This window comes from Brienomyrus brachyistius, chromosome 17 (assembly GCF_023856365.1).
Source record: "Brienomyrus brachyistius isolate T26 chromosome 17, BBRACH_0.4, whole genome shotgun sequence".
NCBI classification, from domain to species: Eukaryota; Metazoa; Chordata; class Actinopteri; order Osteoglossiformes; family Mormyridae; genus Brienomyrus; species Brienomyrus brachyistius.
This window is the reverse complement of record NC_064549.1, coordinates 12,687,963-12,694,866: the sequence shown is the minus strand read 5'-3', so window position 1 is coordinate 12,694,866 and position 6,904 is coordinate 12,687,963.

Genomic DNA, 6,904 nt, shown 5'->3' with positions numbered 1-6,904 from the left:
TTATGCATATAATGAAAAATTGTGAGCTTTAATCTATATGCGAGTCAAAAAACAAGTAACTGAAAATATGACAACTTTGTATCTTCAGAATATTTTAATAGTAAGCCTATATCCAAAGCTATTCAACAAAAAAAAGCTTTTACAGAAAATTACATCCTTCCCTAATATATGGTTGCACAACCTTTCACATCAAGGACATCCTGTCTGTGAGCGTCCTGCACCTGCCTGCTGGTAGTTTCTTTCAGTCTTCTATTGCCTTTTGTTCCAGCTCTTGAATATCTGCATGAAATCCGGACTCATTGTTGGCCAGTTTAAAACAGTCCATTCCTTTGTACTTTTGGACGTTTGTCCTGATGCAGGACCCATGGTCTTCAACCCAATCCTGGTTTCCTGACACTGGGTAGCACATTTCACTCTCAAATTCCACAGTAATCCTCTGACTTCATGATTCCTTTAATATGTTCAAGGATTCCAGCACCGGAGGCAGCAAAACAGCCCCCCAGCATTACAGATCCACCACCACATTTACCTGTAGGTAGAGTGCACTTTTCTTTATAGACTTCATCCCATCACATATAAATAAATCGCTAGTCTGCATTGTGGAAGAGCTCAGGCTGGTTACATTTGACCATAGAACATTTTCCCAGAAGCCTTGTGGTTTCTCTAAGTAGGTTTTTAGCAAATAGTGCAGTGCTTCTTTCTGCAGTAGTGTCCTCTTTGACCCTTACCCATAAAGCCCATCTTGGTTTAGCGTACGGCTTATCCTGTAGGTTGAAAGCACCACTCCAGATTGCTCCAGGTTAGCCTTCAGCTCTGTGGATGTTTTATGTCGCGATTTTTCCACACTTCACCCCAACCTTTGAAAACTTCTCTCGGCAATGTTTCCCCTTACAACCGCGTCTCAGAGGGGTTCTTGACAGTTCCACAAACAGTCAACCTTTTAATAACATTGACCACTGTTCTAACAGGGACCCCACTGCCTTTGGAGACGACCTTGTACCATTTAGAATTATCATGCTTGGTTATCGTGGATTTATGGTGTCTTCAGATCCCACTCTTGTATTTACCATGGTGAAAAAGGACCAGAGACTAAAAGTGGCCCTTTTAAGCACTAGAGGCTATGAAAGGTGATTAGCGATGAGGGGCAGCTGTGTTGGGGCAGTCAGTGGAGCAGGGGCTTCTAAGTACTGCAGGTCACTGAAACGGGCAGTCAGTGGCGCTTCAGAGGTGGCTGCATGGTCTGCTCTGCGCTCCTGCTTCTCTCGTCATACAGGTAAGCTAATATAAGATGCTTTTAATAGTGGTGGCGTGATGACCGGGTGCAGGGCGAGCGGACAGGAAGCGGAGAATCAGGGTCAGGCACACGGAGATCCAAAACAAGGGGTTTTAATGCAGCTAGAGCACAACAAGGCGAAACAGTTCTACGACAGGACTGGGGAAACATACTCGAACGCAGACGAAATACACATGGCTAAGGGACGGAAATGCAGAACGGCTGAGAACAATCAGGAATCCACGCGAGGTAATGAGGGGGGCGTGGCACACAGGAGGATCGGACCAGCAGCTCATAACAGGTGGGACATCTAACCGTATAATAATCAACATTTCTTTTTACACAGGGTGACTTTGGATGTGGTCCCTGCCCTCTGCGGGGAGAAACAAAGCAAACTTTTGTCATTGATTATCTACAACCATTGGTGTGCTGCTGCGTTGCTGTTTAGACCCATTGAGTCAGTCTCAGGGCTGTTCATTGCAATCTGGGAATTGTGAACTCTCGTAACAAATGGTTCATTATGATATTGTCTGGACGGGCAATTAATGTTTTTGTCCTTTAAAGAAACCGGGCCGACCACAGTTTCCTGTGGCTGTTTTGAATGCTACTCATTTTTGTTGTTTGGGCGCTGAGCTCACCTCTGTGCTTTTTCCTGTTGTAATTGCTGGTTTATATTTTAAATAGTATTAATGTGTGTGTGTGTGTGTGTGTGTGTGTGTGGTCCAGGTATACATTAAATTATGGGGACGAAATTTCCACTTGCTGTGGAGGGACCACACAAGGAAGTGAGTAAGGCTGTCACTGGTAGTAGACTGCAGAGGGAAGTGGGCACACAATCATGTCATGGCTGAAGGTGGCATGTGTCTGTTGAGACTCCCTGTCTCTTTGGTTCAGGTGGTGTGCAAGAGAAGACAGTGATTGCTTCAAAGGTGACCTGACCTCTCTGTACTCTGAGGAAAACTAACCTGCTATTCAGCTCTGCTGTTTTCTGCTGTTTTTTCTTAAATAACATTTTGTATTGTAATGACTCATGCTGTTTGCGTGTTCTCCCCATGTCGTGGAGGGGTTTCCTCTGGGTCCAAAAGTCCAAAACATGCCCAAAAACATGCTGAGGCTAATTGGAGTTGCTAAATTGCCCATAGGTGTGCATGTATGAGTGACTGGTGTGTGAGTGTGCCCTGCGATGGGCTGGCCCCCCCATCCTGGGTTGTTCCCTGCTTCGTGCCCATTGCTTCAGGGATGGGCTCTGGACCCACCACAACCCAGTAGGATAAGCGGTTTGGAAAATGGATGGATGGATGGATGGATGGATGGGTAACTCATACTCACTTGATATATTCCTGCTTCATCTGATTGTTCCTGCTTAAGGGAAACCAATTTGGTACCTTTGGTTATGAGAATCTATGGGATTCCTCCTGCCCCATAGCAGCAGGTGGCGTAGCCGATCTCTGGAAGAATTGGGTTATTTTTCACTGTCTCGTACTACACCATTTATTGGGGTATTCATTAGAGCATTGAATTTATCATACGCATGTCTAGTTTTACTGAAATGACAATCCAGTTCTTTTAAATGATTTGAATTCTTCAAAATGGTTCCAATAATTGGCAATGTTTCCGTTTTCATACTGTACTTTTTCCCTTCCATTATTTTTATGAATATTGTTTTGTCATCTGCCATTTTGTATTAACTGTTTATTTTGACCTGAGCTGTTTCTCTGCGCTTTTTTTTCCCCTTAGTGGTGCCAATATTGACAAGAACTGTGTGTTGCTGGATGTGGGAGGAAGCCAAGCTTTACACACAGAGTCAGAGACAGGATTTGACCTCATAACCATGTAGGTGTGAGGACACAGTGCACAAAGGGCAATTTACACAAACCAATTTTGTCACAAACCAGGGGTAATGGGCTGCATTTCCCTTCTTGTCCCTAGAGATTCGCAGCTGTTCTCAGTTCTTCACCGAATCATTGGGTGTGAGTGTCTCCTGCGATGGGTTAGGACCCCATGCTGAGTTATTCCCTGCCTTGCGCCCGTAGCCTCCAGGATAGCCAATGGACCCCCCACCACCCTGAATAGGACAAGCGGTTATAGAAAATGGATGGCTAGACTAATTCACCTTCTTTTTACTTGCTTTATCCCCCAGTTCCTTCAGAGTGTGATTGTTTGGTTTGGCTGCTGCTTTCGAGCTTATGCTGTCTATGTCCGGTTCTGCTTTGTGCATTTCTGGCCTCGTGATTTGATTTTACTTATTGACTGCCCTCTTTTGGATTTTTTCCTGTTTGTCTAACTTCACCTTTTCACTTACCCTTTCTGCACCTCCTCCTTGTATTCATGGAATCGACCGTAGCCATCAGCTCCGGTCGCTGTCCGTCATGTTGTTCAGTAAACTGGCTGACTGCCATCTTGTGAACAGTTCCTACTGTTCTGCCTTCACAAATTCAGTAAAACAGCAATGAATACAGGAAAAAAATACAGGAAACTAAAACTTTACACACATGGTGTTGGGGTTGAGACTGAAACATCAGCCTTGGAGCATAAGCTGCAATGCTGTCCACTGAGCCACTGCACCTACACAGAGCAGAGATTAATAAATGATAAAACTATTTAACGCTCTTATAGAAGCTTGACCAAAGTCATGATTACTTGAGCAAGTTTAAACAGGTATAAAACATTCATTTAATACTGTGAATCAACGGTTGTCAACAGTACAGTGCTGGTACTTAAGTGTTGCCATCACATAGACCTAAAAGAAAGTGCACATCTGGCCTTCGCAAAATGACAATCTGCAGCTGACATTTTAATTTAAATCCCGTTCCGTACGGCGAGAGACGTGGGCACCTTGAACGGCATGCGTCTCTCAATATTGTTAAATCCATATCTAATCTCCGAGCTGATATACTGTCATCGGCTGACGTCTACAGACACAAACAATCGGCACAAAAGACCTTCCTCGCTAATATGCAATGAAAGATAGAAAGGAAAAGAAGTTTTCCAGCAAGAAAGAGATCCTCTTTTATGAGTACTTTTGGAGACTGAACAGGGTTTATGTGATGGGATTTGGGGGGGGTAAGGAAAACATTAGTGCCACTGCAGGCTTGTTCCCTTTGTAGGATATCTAAGGGGGGGGGATTTCAGGACGGTTTATACCTTATAGAGATATGTGGGACATCACAGCCTGCAGGGGACCAGAGCATAAAAAAATTGATGATAAGGAACAGATGTAAAGGGTCAGTGAAAAAGCCTGGATCCGTCTAATCGTATCGCAGAATGCAGAGGACTTTTCTATACTCTGTTATTTAAGAATGAAATTCCATTTTCATCCTTGTTTTAGGGCTTTTAAAAGATGTTACAGCAAGTGATTCGGCATTAAGTATAGGATCATTAACGCAAATAAAATGCGGGTGATGCAGAGTCCGATATTCTGTCAGTTAAAGGAAGAGTCTAGTCTGCTTGTTTTAACATATTTTTTAAATCAGTATTAAACATCTGCCTGCTTCCATTAGATTATCTGGAGTATCTGAATCCCTGGCAGTAGTTCAGAAACATGCAGCCTCCGTGGGAATTTAGTCAAGAATGTTATATCTCATTGAGCAAATGCTAGTCACATACTTCTGTGGCAACGCAAATCTTGGAGATCATTATTTAATCATTTTTGCAATGATCTTTCTCAGGGTGACTTAGGGAGAAAGCTCAAGAAAAGTCAAATCATATGCTTTGTTTATCTGAAAAGATATTACACTGTAATTCTTTGTGTGTGTGTGTGTATGTGTGTGTGTATCACAGGGGTTGGACAATGGAACTGAATGGTGAACAGTGCTTGAGGATTCACGCCCATATATGGGTGACCTGCTGGCCAGTCGTCACTGATTGCACATTCCATCAGTAAGTGCAGAATGTCAAGGTTGAATTAGCAGAGCACAGCTGTACAGAAAATATGCAATAATAGCAAATAACAAATATGGAATTATGCATTGACGGATCTGGGCAGATGGAAAGTGGGCAGATCCGGGCAGATGGAAACCGGGCCGGTCCAGGCGGATTCAGGCAGATGGACAGTGGGCAGAACTGGGCGGACAGAAAACAGGTGGACCTGAGCAGACAGAATCCGGGTGGCTCCAGGTGGTCAGAAAGCGGGCAGATCTAGGCGGACAGAAAGTGGGCGGCTCCAGGTGGTCAGAAAACGGGTGGATCTTGCCAGATGGACAGTGGGTGGAGCTGGGTGGATGGAATCCGGGCAGTTCCAGGTGAACAGAAAGCGGACGGATCTGGGCGGACAGAAAGTGGGCGGCTCCAGGTGGTCAGAAAACGGGCAGATCTAGGCGGACAGAAAGTGGGCAACTCTGGGAAGACAGAAAGTGGGCGGCTCCAGGTGGTCAGAAAACAGGTGGATCTTGGCGGATGGACAGTGGGCGGAGCTGGGCGGATGAAAACCGGCCAGTTCCAGGTGAACAGACGGATCTGGGCAGACAGAATCCAGGTGGCTCCAGGTGGTCAGAAACTGGGTAGATCTGGACAAACAAAAACTGGTTGGCTACAGGTGGACAGAAAGCAGGTGGATCTGGGCAGAGAGAATGTAGGTGAATCTGGGTGAGTGTCCCTGGGTCAGCTGACTCCCTCTTCCGGAAACGACCATGAACCTCAGGTTACATTTTTAAAAAGAATGCAATAAGAGCTATTTCCCACTAAATGCAGTGAAACATTAATGGTGACTAATGAGTGGAGCTGAAGCAGCCATATTTGCAGTGTGTTAAATTAACCACCTTTCATGTCGGTAGTTGTTGTTACATAAAAATCAGGGTCCTTTCCCTAATATCCAAACAAAACAATATTTTCCCATAGGCAAGGGAGGAGGGGGGGCAGCCTGAGACCACCACCATACTCCATTCCGATCAAAAACGATCCCTGTTAACCGGCACCAGGAAGCCGACATCTCTAGAAAGAAAAATAAATTAGAATTACAGTTGGAGGACAGTTACATTACAGAGGATGGCTGGATTGGTGGCCGGGGTGGGGAGGGGGGGGGGGGTTGGGTTCCAATTTTGCCATCAGTCTGCTCCAAATCTGTTATGTCTGAAATTTTATTTGGAAATAATGCATGGAGTAATTTCCGTGCGTGAGAAAGTGTGCAGGCAGAAAGGGAGAAGCAGCGAAACTGGTATCTCTGATCATTTTATTAAACCTGAAGTCATTAAACAATGATCACCATCTGTCTGGCCAGAATTAGCTTTCAAAAAGAAATTTATTTGGCACAAATTGTACATATATATTTATCATGTGTGTCATGGTTAACAAATGCATCCATTTTTCATAAACACTTATCCTCCAGTACAGGGTCACAGTGATCATGGAACAGGACGCCGAGCACAGGGCAGGGACACCCTGCGCAGGATGCCAGTGCATCTCTGGACACACACACACTCACACACACACACACACACACACACAGTACAGGCAATTCAGAGTTGCCAGTTCAACCTACTGCATGTTTCTGGACTGCAGGAGGCAGTGATGAAATGAAAATGACATACAACGTACATTTTCAGTTACATGCTTACATGTAAAGTAAGCAGTGTAATTTTAGTCATTATTTCTTCATATAAGTTAACAGAAAAAGCAAATTTTGTGCCCGTGAAA